The following is a 19,635-nucleotide window of genomic DNA, read 5'->3' on the forward strand; positions in this document are numbered from 1 at the left end:
TTGAATAAACTGTAGTTAGTTTATTTTGTTGAACTTAGTCTATGTCTGACGTTTGTATAACCCCCACAGATTGATTTACTGCCATAATTATTTATTTACACATTCACTTACTAACCCGCACACTTTAATATCACATACGACACACAACTCACTCACTCACTCACTCACTCACTCACTCACTCACTCACTCAAAACAAAATAATAATAACAAAGAAGTCACTCTGATTCAGAGTCTACTAAAGTCCCTCTGATTCAGAGCCTGCTACCCCTGTAATAAATGGTTAAGCCCTGTGTAATACTGCTTGTGTTGGAATCAGTGCATATATAATCACACAAAGCAGCAACAACTCAGGATATAGCAGTCACGTTACCTCAATCTGTTGCCGACAGGTATACGTACAACATCAAATATTTATAGCATTGCTGTCAACGACAGTAATTGTGACTTGCTTTGCTGTGGGATTTAATCTATTCACAGTGCAGTGTTTTTCACTGTGAATATAATATTCTACTACATATGCCTGTGTCGTCAGTGTAATTGCATTATTGAGGGTTATACCACCAGCTTCACCATGATATTGTGTGTTTTATCTATAGAACACAGCGCCAAGTGCATCTAGTGGGAATGCATACCAAGAGCTCAGAGACATAATATTATATTGATAGATCTTTAAGGTTAGTATATTTGAATCCGATATATCTATTTATTTATGAAATATTTTGATTCGATTATAATACATGTATAATGTGTTACTGCTTTCTCAATGACAACAAAATTGTTTGAGCTCACATTAATAATTTATTCTAATGTTTGCTTTAAATGACTTTTAGTTTCACTGAAGTAGTTGTATTTATTCATTTATGTATTATTAAAATTAGTTGATTTATTTTACGAGACTGTTTTGAATGTAAATTAAAGGAGTACCTTAGTTGGTCACCACATCCATTGTTTTTAATCAGATTTATACAGATTTCATCATTTGTTTCAACAAACCCCAATTAATTAATTGATTAATTAATTAAAACATACTCAGTAAATCATATTGTGATACAAACTGATTATTTATTTGTTTGAAATTAAACATTTCTGAGAAATTTCCATCACTACAGCAACCTGCAATATGAATTAGAATTATATTAATTAAAATTTACACCTTCCATCTATATGACTTCAATTAAACTCGCTGTGGTCTATATGACTTCAATTAAACTCGCTGTGGTCTATATGACTTCAATTAAACTCGCTGTGGTCTATATGACTTCAATTAAACTCGCTGTGGTCTATATGACTTCAATTAAACTCGCTGTGGTCTATATGACTTCAATTAAACTCGCTGTGGTTGATAACTGCTGTATTTTACACTCATCGATCTCTCCCTTGTAATACCGAGTATATCAAATGGCGAACCATGCAGTATTCTACTTACACGTCAAATTTTGCTTGTGCTGTAATTATTGTTTAAACAATGAATCCACGTGTTCAAAGCTATTACTCTATAGTCAGAGGGCAATTTAATCACAATAAAGCTCACTGTCAACCCAGTAGGAATTTTTTTAGTTGCCTGCATGTATTCGACCTTCAGCTATTTTGTTTCAGTATGTGACTCATTTGCTTCTTTCAGTGTGAGGTATTGAACATTCAATTAGCAGATCAACCTGATCTGATTGCTAGGTCAACATAAAGAGAGTCTGAATTCTTGTATGAGCCCCCCCCCCCCCCAGAGATTGTAGTTCTAAGGTATAATCTTGAAGTTCAACAAATGTTATTTTCTATGATATATTTCCCGTATACTAACTGCTAGTCAATTACTACATGTACATATAGATGGAATAGAATTTGTGCATGAAATAAAACATTCATTCTCTTGGAAATAGGGTTTGCATGTATGCACTTGTTTTTATTTGGTCTTCCAGGTATGCACATGATTTGCTGTATTTAATGGGATAAATTAAGTCATATTCGCATCATTTATTTGTTTTTCCATAAAATATATTTTTGTTTATAATTCATCATTTTGGTATGGCTGCAAAACTCACCTGAACAAAATCCAGCCTCAGGCAAACTAGACTCTTGCAGTGTAAGTTGAGTGGACCCATTGTTAAATTTCATTTATTTGCAAAAAAAACAAAACAAAAAATCAGAGAAAATAATAACCTTAGAGTGTTGTATCCATCCCTGCTATATCATTATTATCCTGGAATTATTCTTTATAGTACTAAACCTAATTCACTGTCTGTATAAATATACTATCCATTAAATTGACAGATTAAAAAAAACATTTGTATGTGCAACACTTATATAAATTAATACTGAGGTTGACTCTAATGGAATGTCGCAATCAGACAGCACCACAGTCCCCATTTGACCACCTCTCACAAGGTCATCACATCAAAAGTAATATATTCCTATTAGGAGCTAGCCAAGACCAGCACTTTGTAGAACATTGTAGCCCCTGAACTGTATACACTTCTTTCTAGTCAAGCAACTTGATATATGAAGCCAAATAACAAATTTTGTTTTCACTGTCCAATTTGTCTTGAGTAAAAGTAAAATTTTGACAGTGAGCATATAGTTCCCTGAGTCGATGAAGTGAAACGTGAATGTATTTTTACATCCTATTCATTCATTTTTATTAATAATTTATTGAAAATGATGAATTTTTGGTACATACTATTTGCTAAATCCATAAATCATTCATTTGTCGCATACATTCATTGGTACCATTTTTTCGATATATAATATTTCATTTGGTCCAATATATAACAGTAATATAATCTAGCATCCAAAAACAATAGAATTTACCATTTTGTTGTATCTGAATTCATTCCAAAACATATTTACACAATGTTTGAATTTCCTCTTATATGGGTTATATCACCATCATTGACGTCACATTCAAACACTTTCCTAAACATTTGCATTGTACACAGAAACACAATATCATGTAATGGAAATAGAATTCCTCTACTGAACACAAATTTTCACATTGCGCAAAACATTTTTTATGGGCATTTTGGAAAGTTACCTAATAAAATTAGTATTACAAGTTGAAAAAAGATTTATAATATTATATAATAAGGTTATCACAAGGGTACCACAAAGTATTCACTTGGGCAGTATGGGATCACATTAAAACATTATTGATTACGATCACTGTACTGCCTGCATGCATGCTTAGTGATAACACCCCATATTATGAATGTTATTACTTAATACTTAGTAGCTGAGTTTGATTTTCTTTTACTTTGCCTAAATGCAAAATTAAACTATAGAATATATTGTTTCCTTCACAAAACATTGATTTTAATCAAGTGAATACCATGAAACATCAAATCTTCTAAAATTAAACTCTGTGAATATTCCTCGTTCTACAGTAGAGAGCAGTGTATTTAATAAAATGTGGAGTTTCATTTTGTCAAACTCTTTACCAGTGTCATGAGTGGTAATATATACATATAGTTGACTGTAACATCTGTTGAAATGGTTTGTGCATTATTATAATTTACAATTGCCAATATGTGTAGTTCAAAACTGTAGGTAGGAATTAATTGGATTCATAGAATCCTCAGTTTCAATTGTGTGAACCAGTTTAAAAAATGTAGCTGTGTGGTTATGTGGTTTAAATATTCTTAGATATTTTATTTATTCTCCTAAATCTTAAAAAGTTGAAAGAGTTCGAGTCAAATTACTGACAAGTTGGCTGAGTGTGTGTACAGTGCATTATGGGAAAGAACCTGTTGAATAGTTTTTTTTGGAAACATTTTAACAATATTGGGATTCATATCAATAATAATTAATAAATTTATCAGTATATCTTTATTCAGTAAGTGACACAAACAAATATTTTCACCATAAAAACATTTAGGACATTTGGTATTCTTAAGTATGTTCAGTAAATGACAGCTGTGTTTTTATGGCCATTTTATAATGGAACAGCTTACAATAAATACAGCATTGTATTTACTCCAATAGAAGTGCATCTACTGTAAAATACTTTATTTTAGCTGGATTTAATTTTCGCTGAAAAGACTTTTTGTGTGTTTTTCATGGAATTTAATTTCACTGATTTTTGATGAGTTGGATGTAAAATATAGGAAAACAGGTATATTCGCTGGATTTTATTTTCACTGAACCACTCCTTCAGCGAAAATAGCGAAAATTAATTCCAAGCGAAAATAAAGCACTCCACAGTAAACTAAAACTTGTGCACTTGTTTTGACCAATGAAATATAACAGCAAAATACTGTATAAATGTAATTTGGTATAACTACATATTACTGTTCTTATTAATTTTCATAGTGACAGATATTACTGATGTCTGAATTATTCTCATGCAGACCTTTTCATAAATAGTATCTATCCGAGGATTAAATACCTTCAGTTACTAAAATTTCTCTACTGTATCAGTACATACTGTAAAATACTTTATTTTAGCGGGAATTAATTTTTGCTGAAAAAACTTTTTGAATGTTTTGTATGGAATTTGTTTTCACTAATTTTTGACAAGTTTAATGTAAAATATAGGAAAACATGTTTATTTGCTGGATTTTATTTCTTCCAGCAAATATAGCGAAAATGAATTCCAAGCAAAAATAAAGTATTTTACAGTATGTTAAACGCGAGTCAATGAAATATTGCTACTGGGTACATCTCATGTATGCTAACAATTCTACCTTAACTTCCCTAAGTGTTTTTAAATGACAATCTCAGCATGCAAATGAGATATTGTTCCAAATATATGATATATAAGGTGTCATTTATATTTGTCTTATACCGGTAAATTCACTATTACTATATGACCCAATATAATGTTTGGAATGTTGAATTTCAAGTCATCTGGGAATCACAATTATCAGTATCTTCACATATACAGACTTTGTAAGGCCAATAATATTTCAACATTTTTCACCATTCCGGAACTGGATGTCAGTCGTGCATGCAAGGATTTTGTTAAAAGTTAGTACATTAAACATAAGGAAAGTTTTATGCACGAGTGTCATTTTTTTGGGGGGGTCGAGTTCAAAATGGCCAACTGGCAGCCATTTTGTTTTAAAGATTGTAGTTCTGGATTTATATATAAGACATGCGTAGCCTGATAGAGTTCAAACTTCAGATATACATCAGATATCCTTTCGAACAAATGCTTGTGCATTTTTGTCAACATCAAATCCAAAATGGCTGACTGGTGGTCATCTTGTTTCAATAAATGATCGCAGTTACACAGAGCCATATCTCATACATGTTGCTGATCTTATGGATATCCATTCAGTATTCACATGATATCTTGTATCTATAATACAATCTGGGAAGTATATATTTTTCTAAAGGCACCAAAGAAAACTTCTTGGGGGTCGAGACAATTGCCTTTGATGTCTCCACAGAGTTCAAGCTCTGCTTGAATGTAATTAAACACAGATGATAAAAATTGAGTCTAAAACCACGCCTAAAATTTGTCTTTAAAACCACAAAATAAGACAACATATACATCAAGTTTAGTAGATTAGATATTCATAAAAGTTATTGCTTTTCTACCCCAAATAATTTGTAATATTCTGTCAGAACAAATGTGATAATTTTATAATTGCAGCATAATGAGTGAACACGTTTCATTGTTGTCTCCTACTTAATGTTAAATTTTTGATCCATTTAAACCACATTTTATATTTTTAAAATTTGTTCATATTGCCAGCAAACATGAAAGCATGGACAAATGAATTAAACTGGGGTCATCCTGGGACAAAGTAGTGATCTAACATAACACACTAGATCTATGACTTGTAATCTGATTTAATCTCAAAGGTTCTCCATTACTTGCAGCTGTTTGGATGTCTGTCTATAATAAATCAGTCAATTGATGATATTATGTGACATAAAGTTGACATTTCATGCTTCATTACCCAACATTTAATCAACATATGCTAAATGATTGTTATGGTTATTATTAATATTTGTTTATCTTAACATATACATGGTAATAGAAAATCAGGGGCTACAACATTGCAATTAGTTTGCAAATCCAGTATACATGTACATGTAGCTTCCTACAGCCATGTACAATCTTATATTTTTTCTTGAAAACCTCTATCCAAAGAGTTAACAAGCTTACACAATTGAAGAATTTAAAAAAATCAATAATTCTGTTACAGGGCACACCTATACTGCTTGTTATACAGGTACATTATAGCTCCCAGCAGTCATTAAACTTATCAAAAACAGTCAAAATAAACTTCGCAGAGAACAGACCAGATGTCTTTCACAGCATATACTTAAAGCGTAGCGGTCGTCACAAGCACACATGTGGGAATTAAGTTCTAAGCGACAACAATGTATGCTAAAAATGCTTGTTTGTAAACAACGACGCACTATGTACAGCATGCGCAGGTGATACTCCCCACGTTTAATAACTTCTATGCTATATAAACACCAATCAATTTGCAGAGCTGGAACTTCAGTATTCTTACGGCTAGTGCCACAGCCAATTTGTAAAAATGACACACAGTGATTGAAATTGTGGTGGAAATATTTGGAGGGTGTGTACATGTAGGCATTCAGACAATTCCTTAGCTTCCATGAGTTTGGAAATTTTAAAAATCCGGAAATCAATTAACTGTTTTGGTTATTGAACATGAAATGTAGAAAACTTTGTAGATTTCACATAAATTTAAGCTGAGTTTTAAATTGAATTGACTTTCTTCATAAATTATTCAGTCTAACACATTTTAAGAAATCAAGGGGCAAAATTGAGGCCTGTCCGCCTATCCCAGACATGCAGACTTTAGCTGAGACAGGTGAATGAACAAATTGTCTGTTCCTAGGGAAAGGTGAATAAAGATATCAAATTTTTACTAACTGACTAAATGAGGTAGGTCCAAGTTGCTAATGACCAGAAAATTGCTTTCAGAGTTTATAAGAAAATAACAATTTGATTTTGAATAATGTGTTAACATTTATTTTTTTCATGTACATTACTTTTATTCAACAACCAGTCCAACAAAAAGGCAACTTTAATTTTTAATTACAGCCCCTGGAAATGTTTGCCTTGAAATTTATTGTCAGATGATGTTTCCTGTGATGTAAATGAATGAAAACCAAACAATTATGGGTACAATTGCATTGCGTTTGAACTCAATTCTGTTAACTTCTGATGGAATCTATATAGAATTCCAGCGTTTATCACATGATGATTTTTCTTCTCTTTGGAAAAATTGCTTTATTTATATACATATAGGTATATAATGTAGGGTCTACAAGAAATTTTGACGAGTAGTTTTAAACTCGGTATTGAGTACTCGCAGCTATAACACCAATAAGCTTTTTAAAAATGGTTGTGCAGTATACTTGATTATATATATTGTAGTGTTACTCGTGAGATGTACTATATTTACGTAACTGACTGTTACAGATCGTATGCTAATTTAGTTAGTTTTCTATAATCAGAAGAGAAAAAAGTACCGGATTTTCGTTTTTCCCTATGTACATGTATAACTGTTCAAATACACAAATGATTTAATATGTTTAACGTACAATATCAGCTAGTGGTACATCAATTTGATTCAAAATTAACAAAGAAGTCGTTGAAAAATACTTGTATGTACAAAATATGTTGCACCCAAATATTGTCAGGAAAACTAATGGGATTGGACATTAGTGAAAAGGAATGTGACTCGTAATTTGCAGTGTTTTATAGTAATGGTATTTGTATGTAGTTAATTAAAAGCATTTCAAGTGACGTCAATAAGCATTATATCATCTGATCAGTTATTCATGTATATCTTCAATTCGGACAAAAAAATGAATAAAAAAAAATTAAATCCAACACTCAACAAATCACAACAAATCGCTAAAAAATCACAGCAAACTAATCCAGTTGGGGTAGTAACACACATTTGACAACTCATCAAAAATGGATGAGTTGTGAAGAATGTAGATCAGTTACATCTCATATGTCCTTATTTGGATTTAGCTTTGCTTTGTACATGTGTATAACAACATATTGCTTTCAAAAAAACCTCCATGCACCCATAGCCAAAATTAGCATCAACATAGGATGTGTTAAACAAATGAAAATATTCATATAATATTACAGATACTTCAGTCAATAAATTGATGTAAGTTGTAACCATGGATACCAGCTACTTACATTACAGACAAAATAAAACACATGTTTCTATTGTGTACTATTAAGACTTTGCTATTTTAAATCTGTTGAATTATTGAGTACTGTCTGCACAGGAAACAGTTTAGTGTCTGCAATTACTATATATGCACTTCCTCTGGACACTTTGAATATTGATAATTTCAGTAATGAGATGTTGCAACATGTACTGAAACATTATTATGTAAACACATTTAATTTAATTATTCAAGTATTTTAATTTAGCTATTTTTGCAGATAATTACAATCAAGTTCACATTAACATGTTGGATTTATAGAACTCATAGTTTTCCTGCCAAGCTTGGGAACTTAACTTCCAATTAAATTGATCAAAGCATCGAAATATTGAAATTAAATGTCAGTAAAAATAAATGGTCTTACAGTGTATAATTATTTGTGAAAACTAATGTTACAGTACAACATGTAGCTTAATTGATACTAATTAATTCTCATAGTAATTTTGTTTTAACATATAAACAAAATTGTCTGAATTAACACGACTATGTTTCAGGCCATCCTGCAGATCTTAATAGGTCTAGATAATATGCTATGCCTCAAATATTATGCTATGTCCAAATATGGAAGTTAGGTTACGTAGTGACTAACTGGTTATATATCAATTTTAAGTCTAATGGTGGCTGACTTTTCGTGCAATTTTACTCAGACAAGACATAATTATCTTTCAGTTAGGGTTTATCAATCTGATTAAAATCAGATCCTAGTTTGGGCTTTATTTTTTTTTCTCATTTTTTTGGGGTTAAATTATTTTTATTATATACTTTCTTTTACTTTATTTTGTTTCAATTAATTATTTATTTGCTGAATGTTTTGGTATAAAAAAAATATATAGCAAAAATAAAATAAAATAGATAAAATTATATAAAGTATTTTTTTTTTTTTTTAATCCATTTATTCACACATTGATTTATTCATTTCAACACATATGAATCAGCGACCATCAATATAAATCTGGCTTTAGATTTTGATCAAATATAAATGTTTTTGAGTTGTATGTGTGACTTTCATCAAGACTTATATTCCATTTGATATGTGGTTTCCCTACATTATTGATAGGCCATTTCATGTAACCTAAAGACCAATTTAACTTGCATTGTCATTATATCCAAATAGCTGGAATATTAATATTTCAATAGGCAAATAAACAGACTTGACAGCCAGATGATGTAAAAAGTGAAAATACAACTATTGAACTATTAGTAATATTATTACTTCTCTACACATCAGCTGTGCACTACTAAAAATATAGCATTCAGGTCCTGGGTGACTAATAAGGTTAAGTAGTAATAATACATCAACATTCAAAGAAACAGACTTGATGGCCAGATGATGTAAAAAGTGAAAATACAACTATTGAACTATTAGCAATATTATTACTTCTCTACACATCAGCTGTGCACTACTAAAAATATAGCATTCAGGTCCTGGGTGACTAATAATGTCTAGCAAGTGATGATCATTTATTCAATCTCTGTGGAAATCTCTACATCAACCAAATGCTTAAAATCACAACTGTGTCATTATTCAAACTCAAAATGCAGCATGAAAAATACATTCAGGGACTCAACTCAGGTATTAAATAGCCACATTGATTTCATGAATTCATGCTAAATAATAGCAATGATTTCAGTCACATGCAGGGCACGATCTGAATAATAAAATTGGTCTGTGCCACAAATATAGTATATTGTAGTTAAAATCGAGTCTTAACATATTAAATAATGAAAGTAGTTATACATTTTAAGTACCAGTGTTGAAGTTGTAAACCAATGAAGATGGGTATTTGGTAGGTGGGGATTGATCAATGAGCCTTGGTGACACAGGAATAATGTGTTTCCTTGCCCTATAAATAACAAATATAGAGTGGGATTAACAAAATTAAGATTTCTGCCCATCACATGCTTCCAATTGAAAAAGGCAGGTATAATGACATCTAGAGGAACAATCGATTTTGTAACCTGTGTTACTGCAACAAGATTGGAGATGAAACTTGATACATTGTTGTAATCACCAAGATATCTCTATATCACTAAGTCTAGGGATCATTTCTTCCATGCTTTGTTTACTTAACCTTACTTAACCTTCAAAGCTTAAGCAACAGGGATTTGTTATCTTCATTTTTAGCTCTGCTGTCAACGATGAGCGGAGCTTATCATATGAGTGATTGTCCGCCTGCGTCCATCGTCTGTGTCAACTTTTTAGTTTTTTAGCTCCACTGACTTTGTCGAGCGGAGCTTATCATATGAGTGATTGTCCGTCGTCGTTCGTGTCAATGTTTTACTTTTTCAACTTCTTCTTGAAAACTACAAGCCTGAATGCTTTGATACTTGGTGTATATGTACCTTGGGTAGACCTCTCTCAGATTTGTTCATTTCATGATCATATCTTCAATTCTCTAATTTTGGTGAATATTTTTGTCATTTTTGGTAAAAAGTGATATTTTCGACTTCTTGTTAAAAACCGCAAGTCCAATTGCTTTGATATTACATATATGGGTACTACACGTGGATCTCTCTCAGATTTGTTCATTTTGTAATGATATCTTTAGTTCTCTAATTTTGGTGAATATTTTTGTCATTTTTGGTAAAAAGTGATATTTTCGACTTCTTGTTAAAAACCGCAAGTCCAATTGCTTTGATATTACATATATGGGTACTACATGTGGATCTCTCTCAGATTTGTTCATTTTGTAATGATATCTTTAGTTCTCTAATTTTGGTGAATATTTTTGTCATTTTTGGTAAAAAGTGATATTTTCGACTTCTTGTTAAAAACCGCAAGTCCAATTGCTTTGATATTACATATATGGGTACTACATGTGGATCTCTCTCAGATTTGTTCATTTTGTAATGATATCTTTAGTTCTCTAATTTTGGTGAATATTTTTGTCATTTTTGGTAAAAAGTGATATTTTCGACTTCTTGTTAAAAACCGCAAGTCCAATTGCTTTGATATTACATATATAGGTACTACATGTGGACCTCTCTCAGATTTGTTCATTTTGTAATGATATCTTTAGTTCTCTAATTTTGGTGAATATTTTTGTCATTTTTGGTAAAAAGTGATATTTTCGACTTCTCGTTAAAAACCAATAGTTCAATTCACTACGTTCAATTACCCACCATAGACTCCGGTCAGTCAAAATGACTATTTTGAACTGTAGGCATTAATCAGCGATTCTGCCGGTGACGGAGAGATAGAATCCAGGTCAGGGGAAGCCCCATGACCTCAAGATTCTTTTACCCCTTACGTCACGAACCCACGTGACCGAGGCCACCTGGCAACGCCACAGGTAGCCGTCCATCACTCTTAATTTCTCTCCGCCTCGAGTGGAGATGAAATTTAGCGAGCTCTGCTGGATCGCCTGCTTTTTTTTTCCTGTCCGGATTTATAGCTTGGGTTGTTGCCGCTGCTCGGCATCCGACATGGTAGCTGGTAGGATAAGTTTTCCTTGTCTTTTTTTTTTACCCTCGTGTCATTTTCCCCTTTGTGTGTAGTATTTTTCACAGCAAAGAAATCAAAATCCGGCGCCACTACGTAGTCACATGTTGATTTCATGGCATCACCTTTTACAACTGTAATTCGTTTCCCTCATGCATGTCGTCTTTTATTTTTAATGTATTTAGCAATATATAGGTGTAATGACAGCACCAGGGCTCGCTGCCGTTTTTCTTTCCGGTCTCCTCGTGTTTCGAGTCGACCGTGCAGTGGTTATATTCAGAATTTACCAGCATAGAAACCGCATCCGAGATACTTTGTCGTAGCTACGTGCGGGTTTCGGGGTTTTTGCGTGAAAGCGTGTTTTTTTCACTGGAGTTCTGAGGCCTGAGATTTTCTGTCAGAGCCATCAAGATCGCTGAGACTGCATGACCGCGTCACAGCAAGGTCGCGCGTCCAGTAAACAAATCGGTTAAAGTGAGTTGCGTGTTTTGCATGAGTGGAAAGTCCTCACGCTCGGCTACCGGTACTTCATGTACCGGGACGTCGAGTAAGAGGCCCGACGGTGGAGGTACCGATATTTTTCTTGGTCTCCTCCGCTGATCGGAGGGCATCCTCACAGTCTGTTTTTTTCAGGCGGTGGTTTACCCGATTTTACCGGCTGCAGCGAGGCTGTGCCTCTGGAGGCTTTCCTCCTATGGGGCCCGTTGCGGGTCTCTTTGTGGACCCTTCCTCGCACGGCACCGGGTTTGCCTCCGAGTTGAGGGCTTTGGTCGAAGGACTGTCGGGGCAATTGCGTCCCTGGCAGGCCGGGTAGATCAGACGCAGTCGGAGCGAGCTGTCTCCACTGTGTCCCCTCGGTGGGCAAGCAGGAAGAGACACGAAAGCATGTTTGCATTCAAACACGTCTCTTCCGGGGAACCCCCGTTCCCAGTCACGGCTCTCCCACTATTTTGGGGGGTGGCCGAGGCTCAGGCTAATTGCACCGGCCCTTCTCTGGATCCGCGGGCACTGAATGCCAACAGGGTGCTGGCAGCCAAGTCTCCGATCTCGGGGCAGGGCTTTCAGGGCAGGGCACGCGTTGACCCCCCCCCCACTTTCAGCCAGCTAGGGTTCGTCACGCGGTAACGGTACAACAGTAACGAATTTATCCTTGTGTCCGGTCCCCGCTGTGGGTTTTGACTCCTTTCTTACCGGCCCACGGGCGTCCCCAGAGGGAACCGACCCTGTCATGAGACGCACAGTCGAACACGCTCCCTCTCACATATTTTAAGTTAGAGGAGACGCAGTTCACTCGCGTTGGATACAGCCGGTACTCCGGGCGGTCCCTCAGAGTCTTCCATCTATATGACTCGGTGAGCCACGCTTTTGGGGTGAGGCGGAGTATCATCGATCCCAGTGATACGATGTATATACCCCCACCCTTGATCCTAAAGCGACCACCTAAGGTTGCTTCAACGCTTATGGGATCACGGGCGTCGGGATCCAAAGCAACCCCGTCGGCACATCACTCCCCTGTCCGTCTGAGTGCGGAGTGGGGCGCAGAGCACGCAAACGGTGTTGATGTGCAGCGTTGGTCAGCCGCGGAGGATGTAATGCTTAAGGCCCCCGGGTGGGGATAACGTTAGGCAACATTTCCCAGTGGACCAAACGCTACCCGGTCGGTGTATTTCGGGATCAAACCCCATAGCGTGGGATGAGACCAAAACACCCCCAACCGGATTCCAAGGCTCCTTCCCCAGACCCCGGTACCATGAATTTGGCAAACCGGGCAAAGGGGGATAGCCGCGTTCCATGGGTGTCTTTGCCAATTGAGGACGACCCATCTAGCCCTGAGGGCAGAGTTGCTTGAGCGCATTATTATGCATGCCCAGCACTCTGGTGACCTTGGAGGCAGAACGCACCAGCCTCCTAGACCAGGCGACATTTTTACTGGTGGGCCACCGCACATCTACGTGCGACACCCCCTAGTGTTGCCTGGCTCGCTTGGCCAGGGCCACTACTGTGCTACAAGACGCGGCCTTAGACGCATGTGTTTTTGCCGACAAGCTGAGCCGGGGTACGTCCCCACCTCAGTGACGCAGACTGGATACCCTCCACCCTCTTTGTTCAGGGAATGGTGGGTACAGTCTCGGAGCTTCGGAGTGCAATGAATCAGAGGGTTCAGATTGAATCCGCTTGCCAGTTGGTCCTGCCATGGGCAAGCGGAGGGCACCCCAAGCACAGAAAACACAACGCCCTAGGGCGTTGCCCGCTAGCCAGAGTCAGCCAGGAGGCAAGCGCTTATACCCTTCCATGGGAGGGAAGGGTAGTGGCGTGCCCCCAGGGAGGTAAGAGCCAGGTGGTGGCTCCTCACCCTCTCTGGACGGATGTCTACCCGGCAGCAGGGGAAGCATGTTTGACGCTCACCTCTGCAACCGGGGGAGACAGGCACGTGTTCGGTGAGTGGCCAGGTCACAACTTAGTGACTACTTCAGGCCTTGGGGAACTCGCCTCATGGGGGAAGGGAGCACCCTCCCCCCTTGCAACTGCCGAACACATGGCCACACATCCCTGTCGTACACAGATTGCGCCGGTGTAGTCCGGTTTGGAGACGGCGGGTGAACGACCCCTGGACCTTCCCAGGTGGTGACATCCATTTACGGCATACCGCTGAAATCTCCACTTCCCCCCGTCAGTGTCTCCCCTGTTGGGCACTGCCAGGGGACTCCCGCAAGGCGGAAGCAATCAGACAGGAAGTAGCAGTTTGCTGGGGAAAGACGCCATACACAGGGTACATCAGCCGGAACTAAGTCCAGGCTTCTACCCAAATGTGTTCGTAGTACCAAATCTACAAGTGGCAGGCGTCCAGTTTTGGACCTAGACAGACTGAATCAGTACGTGCCCCTCGATCGGTTCCACATGGAGACACCATTCAGGGTCTTCTCTCCATCCACCGTTTTGACTGGCTAGCCCCGCTAGATTTAAGCGGGGCCTACCTGCACGTATCGATGCACCTAGCGAGTTGCCATCTCCTTTGAATCACCCAGCTGGGCCAAGTATTCGAACTTCGGTGCCCCCCCTCCGTTCGGGTTAGGCACAGCGCCCTACGTGTTCACCAGAGGGATGAAACAGGTAGTGCTGCTGCTTCACCAGATGTCGGTACACCTCAATCCGTACCCAGACTACTGGTTACCAACAACCCGGGCAAGGGGTAATAGCCAAACGCATCAGGCTAACACAGGATTTACTTCACCAGCTGGGCTCGTTAGTAAATCGACAAGTCCCATCTCGAGCCAACGCTCAGTTGGTGTCCCTGGGCATGGAGTTTTGACACAGTGGTAAGCTTGGCTTAGCTATTTCAAGCATATTGCTTAGCGCTAAGCAGCCTAGCCGAATGCCTAGTCAGCGTTCCCTCGGTGTCCCTCCGTGAACTAATGCGGATCATCGGAATGATGACCTCGGTTCGAAGGGTCGTTCCCCAGGCCGCACTACGCAGCCGCCCGGTATAACACTTGTTATATCGCCGAGCTCTTATATGGGAACTAGATAGGCGGGTTTCGATCTCGGACCAAGTGAAGGAAGCCCTGCCCTGGTGGTCGTCACTGACCAACCTCGGGCAGAGGGGCCCCCTTGGACCCGCTCGCCGCAGGCATGACTCTGGTAACAAATGCCCCCCCCCAGGGTTGGGGAGCGCATCTATTGGACGAACAAGCCCAAAGATATGGCTCCCGCATAGTTTTGGGACCACCATATCAACCGGCTCGAACTGTGAGCAGTGTACAATTAGCACTACCACGCTTTCTACCCGTAGTTCGAGACCACAGAGTCCTGCTCCGCACAGACAACGCAGCGGTGGTCTCCTTCAAGAAGGAGGGGGTACGCATTCCCCATCGTTGTCAGTCCTAGCGGAGCAAAATCCTCCTTTGGTGCCTGGAATACAATGGGGAGCTAACCGCACACCACCTTCCAGGGGTGAGGAACAGTCTGGCGATGCCCTTTCAGGGCGACTCCGTCTCCAGAACACGGAGTGGCTGATACCCCAGTGGGTAGCCTCCAGGCTGTTTCGGCTGTGGACGGTCCAAGGTTAGACCGTTTGCCGCACCCCGGAACACCAAGCTCCCGACGTACGTAACACTCCTGCTGACTCCAGGAGCCTGGGCCAGGGTCGCTTTGCTACCCCCCGGATCCACTTAGTTGTGTACGCCTTTCCTCCCTTCCCGCTAGTCCACCGGGCACCGGAGAAGACTTCGACAGGTGCACACCTGCATATTATCATTGGTTGCACCCAATTGGCCGAACAAGGCCTAGTTTCCACTTCTGTCGGAAACGATAGTCGAAACACCAGCAGTGCTTCCGGACTTACCGGACATGCCGTCCCCACCAGACGGCGCACTACCACGAGCCCAGCGGGTATCACTTACCCGCATAGAGGCTCTCATTAGACCCGCCCATACGAAAGCTTTATCTGAGCGGGCTGCCAACGTCCTGGCCAGGGCGAACTGGGATTCCACCAATGCAGCCTACATTTCTAGGCTGCGAGCATACACTGGTTAGTGTAGCGGAAGGGAGATTGATCGATACCATCCCTCTATTGGCCAGGTAGCAGGCTCCTTCGTCCACCTGTTTGACGAAGTGGGTTTGTCCTACGCAGCGATCGTTGGCTACAGGTCGGCCTTGTGCCCCACCATTCAAACGTACGGGAACAAGACTAACCGATTGTCCTACTATTAGGAGACTATTTACTGCTTTCCAGACGCTGAAACCCCATGCAAGGGAACTGCCCAACTGGGACTTGTCGGCTGTGTTGTCCGCTCTAAGCAGACCGCCTTTTGAGCCTCTCCAATCAGCACCACTCAATTTTTTGAGGTGGAAAATAGTCTTCCTACTGGCCCTCGCCTCAGGTAGGCGCCGGTCAAAGCTAGGCGCGCACTATCCTTTGCGGACGGTTGTGCCGCTTTTATGGGCGATCAAGTTGTACTAAGACACGAATCGGGTTCTCGCCAAGAACCAAATCCCAGGACACGATCCTCAACCGATCGTCATCCCCCGGCTGGCAAATATTGTCAGTCCGGAAGATCAGGAGGAGTTGCTTCTCTGCCCGGTCCGAGCGCTGAGTTGCTACGAGAACCGTACCAGATTTTCTAGACGGGGAACCAAACACATGTTTTTGTGTTACGGCCCTGACAAGCGGGATAAGCCGGTTTCCCCGACTTCCATCCCCAGGTGGATTACTGCGACTGTACTGGAGGTCTATAATACACTATCCTCCTCAACACAGACCTTGCAGAGACACCAAGTACAAGAACATGAGGTCTGTGCGATTGCTAACTCACTAGCGCTAGCGTCAGGTGCCCCCCTCAAACACATTCTGAGGGCAGGCTTCTGGAGAACGCAGAACGTCTTCATCAACTACTACCTAGGAGACACCCAATCTATTGAGCAGGGTCTCTTCAGGTTAGGCCCCATCGTAGCGGGTCAGGCCTTGTTTGCTGACCCAGCCCGAACGACTGCAGGGGCCTCTGCGCATAGGCGATAAGTCAGTCTCTGCATTTTTGCGGGCAGATTGTCTGTTCCACTAGCACTTCCTGGAAGCTCCCAGGTTTCGCTTCTGTCGACCTACGCCCTCATGCGAACTGTTTCGGTCCAACTTCAAGCTTATCACCCCCGAGTTCGGCTTGGGTCTAGCTTTCTCGGGCACACCGAACCCTGTCACCACAGCAGCATTGGCTTCTTGCTTCTGGGACAGGCAAGGTAAGACACCACCCTTCTTGGGTCTTAACTTAGGTCTTTGGGTTTGTTTTTCATCCCGGACTGGGGGAAAGTCTTTCATCATTCTCCTTTTTTTTTTTTTTTTTTTTTTCTGTTTGCTCGGAAAAAACCGCCACCTATCGGTGTCTGACTCTGCCTACAGTTCAAAATAGTCATTTTGACTGACCGGAGTCTATGGTGGGTAATTGAACGTAGTGAATTTAGACGAGGGTTCTTTGAACCCGCCTATTCACATAGTTCATACCCACCATAGACTCCGGGTCCCCCCCAACCTCCCCACTCTTTCCGTCGCGTTGGTCTAAGTCCTCGAGGCGGAGAGAAAGGAACCAGAGTGATGGACGGCTACCTGTGGCGTTGCCAGGTGGCCTCGGTCACGTGGGTTCGTGACGTAAGGGGTAAAAGAATCTTGAGGTCATGGGGCTTCCCCTGACCTGGATTCTATCTCTCCGTCACCGGCAGAATCGCTGATTAATGCCTACAGTTCAAAATAGTCATTTTGACTGACCGGAGTCTATGGTGGGTATGAACTATGTGAATAGGCGGGTTCGAAGAACCCTCGCCTAAATTGCTTTGATATTACATATATAGGTACTACATGTGGATCTCTCTCAGATTTGTTCATTTTGTAATATCTTTAATTCTCTAATTTTGTTGAATATTTTTGTCATTTTTGGTAAAAAGTGATATTTTCGACTTCTTGTTAAAAACGACAAGTCCAATTGCTTTGATATTATTACATATATAGGTACTACATGTGGACCTCTCTCAGATTTGTTCATTTTGTAATGATCTCTTTAATTATCTACAGTAATTTTGGTGAATATTTTTGTCATTTTTGGAAAAAATTATATTTTCTTCTTGTTAAAAACCACAATCATCTATGGTGAAAAATGATATTTTCGACTTCTCGTTAAAAACCGCAAGTCCAATTGCTTTGATATTACATATATAGGTACTACATGTGGATCTCTCTCAGATTTGTTCATTTTGTAATGATATCTTTAAATCTCTAATTTTGGTGAATATTTTTGTCATTTTTGGTAAAAAGTGATATTTTCGACTTTTTGTTAAAAACGACAAGTCCAATTGCTTTGATATTATTACATATATAGGTACTACATGTGGACCTCTCTCAGATTTGTTCATTTTGTAATGATCTCTTTAATTATCTACAGTAATTTTGGTGAATATTTTTGTCATTTTTGGAAAAAATTATATTTTCTTCTTGTTAAAAACCACAATCATTTATGGTGAAAAATGATATTTTTGAATTTTTGTTGAAAACAGCAAGTCCCATTGCATTGATACTATACATATTGCTCATTTTCTAATGACATCTTCTGTTCTTTAATTGAAATGTGCACTGCTAACAGTGGAGCTATCTCAGCCGAGAGGCTGCTTGTTGTAATGTGCATTGCTAACAGCGGAGCTATCTCAGCTGACAGACTGCTTGTTGTAATGTGCATTGCTAACAGCGGAGCTATCTCAGCTGACAGGCTGCTTGTTGTAATGTGCATTGCTAACAGCGGAGCTATCTCAGCTGACAGGCTGCTTGTTGTAATGTGCATTGCTAACAGCGGAGCTATCTCAGCTGACAGGCTGCTTGTTGTAATGTGCGTTGCTAACAGTGGAGCTATCTCAGCCGAGAGGCTGCTTGTTGTAATGTGCATTGCTAACAGCGGAGCTATCTCAGCTGACAGGCTGCTTGTTGTAATGTGCATTGCTAACAGCGGAGCTATCTCAGCTGACAGGCTGCTTGTTGTAATGTGCATTGCTAACAGTGGAGCTATCTCAGCCGAGAGGCTGCTTGTTGTAATGTGCATTGCTAACAGTGGAGCTATCTCAGCTGACAGGCTATATGTATTATGGAATTGTGTGCTAGTTAACACTTGGGTCGTGGCAAATTTAACACCTCTCCGAGGTGTGACTACTTTTGAAACCTGCCATTGTCTTCATTTAAACGGCGGCGCGTGACACAAGAATTCTGTGACCCTTTGGTGAACATGCACCCGTTTTTACTAACTACAATTATAATTCTATGATTCTTTAATCGCTGACCACGGGTTCATACTAATTTTACCGAAAGAAAAAACAATTTTCACATGTTATGCGGAGTGTGCTGGCTGGTCATGGCCGTTTATTAAATTATTGTGCTTTCACGTTTCCTGTGCAATTTCGTGAAGAGCAAACATCGATTCTATGCAAACGACTGAACGAACTTTTTGATATAAACACTTAAATGAATAATAAACAAAAAGCACTGGAAATAGTA

General features: G+C 39.6%; 1 protein-coding gene and 1 long non-coding RNA gene across 2 annotated transcripts in view; one reads left to right on the top strand and one right to left on the bottom strand.

Moving 5' to 3' along the window:
* Positions 1-323: 323 nt before the first annotated feature.
* Positions 324-19,635, top strand: part of LOC100366964 (uncharacterized) — a 58,654-nt gene continuing 39,342 nt past the window's right edge. The window contains exons 1-2 of the mRNA XM_085499935.1: positions 324-390; positions 598-675. The gene's annotated coding sequence lies outside the window, so the exon portion shown is untranslated. The remainder of the gene's footprint in view (positions 391-597; positions 676-19,635) is intronic.
* Positions 17,432-19,635, bottom strand: part of LOC146741308 (uncharacterized) — a 109,037-nt gene continuing 106,833 nt past the window's right edge. The window contains exon 3 of the long non-coding RNA XR_014929667.1: positions 17,432-17,454. This is a non-coding gene — a long non-coding RNA (uncharacterized LOC146741308). The remainder of the gene's footprint in view (positions 17,455-19,635) is intronic.

The sequence above is a fragment of the Saccoglossus kowalevskii genome, chromosome 6, assembly GCF_978046115.1.
Source record: "Saccoglossus kowalevskii chromosome 6, keSacKowa6.1, whole genome shotgun sequence".
Lineage (NCBI taxonomy): Eukaryota > Metazoa > Hemichordata > Enteropneusta > Harrimaniidae > Saccoglossus > Saccoglossus kowalevskii.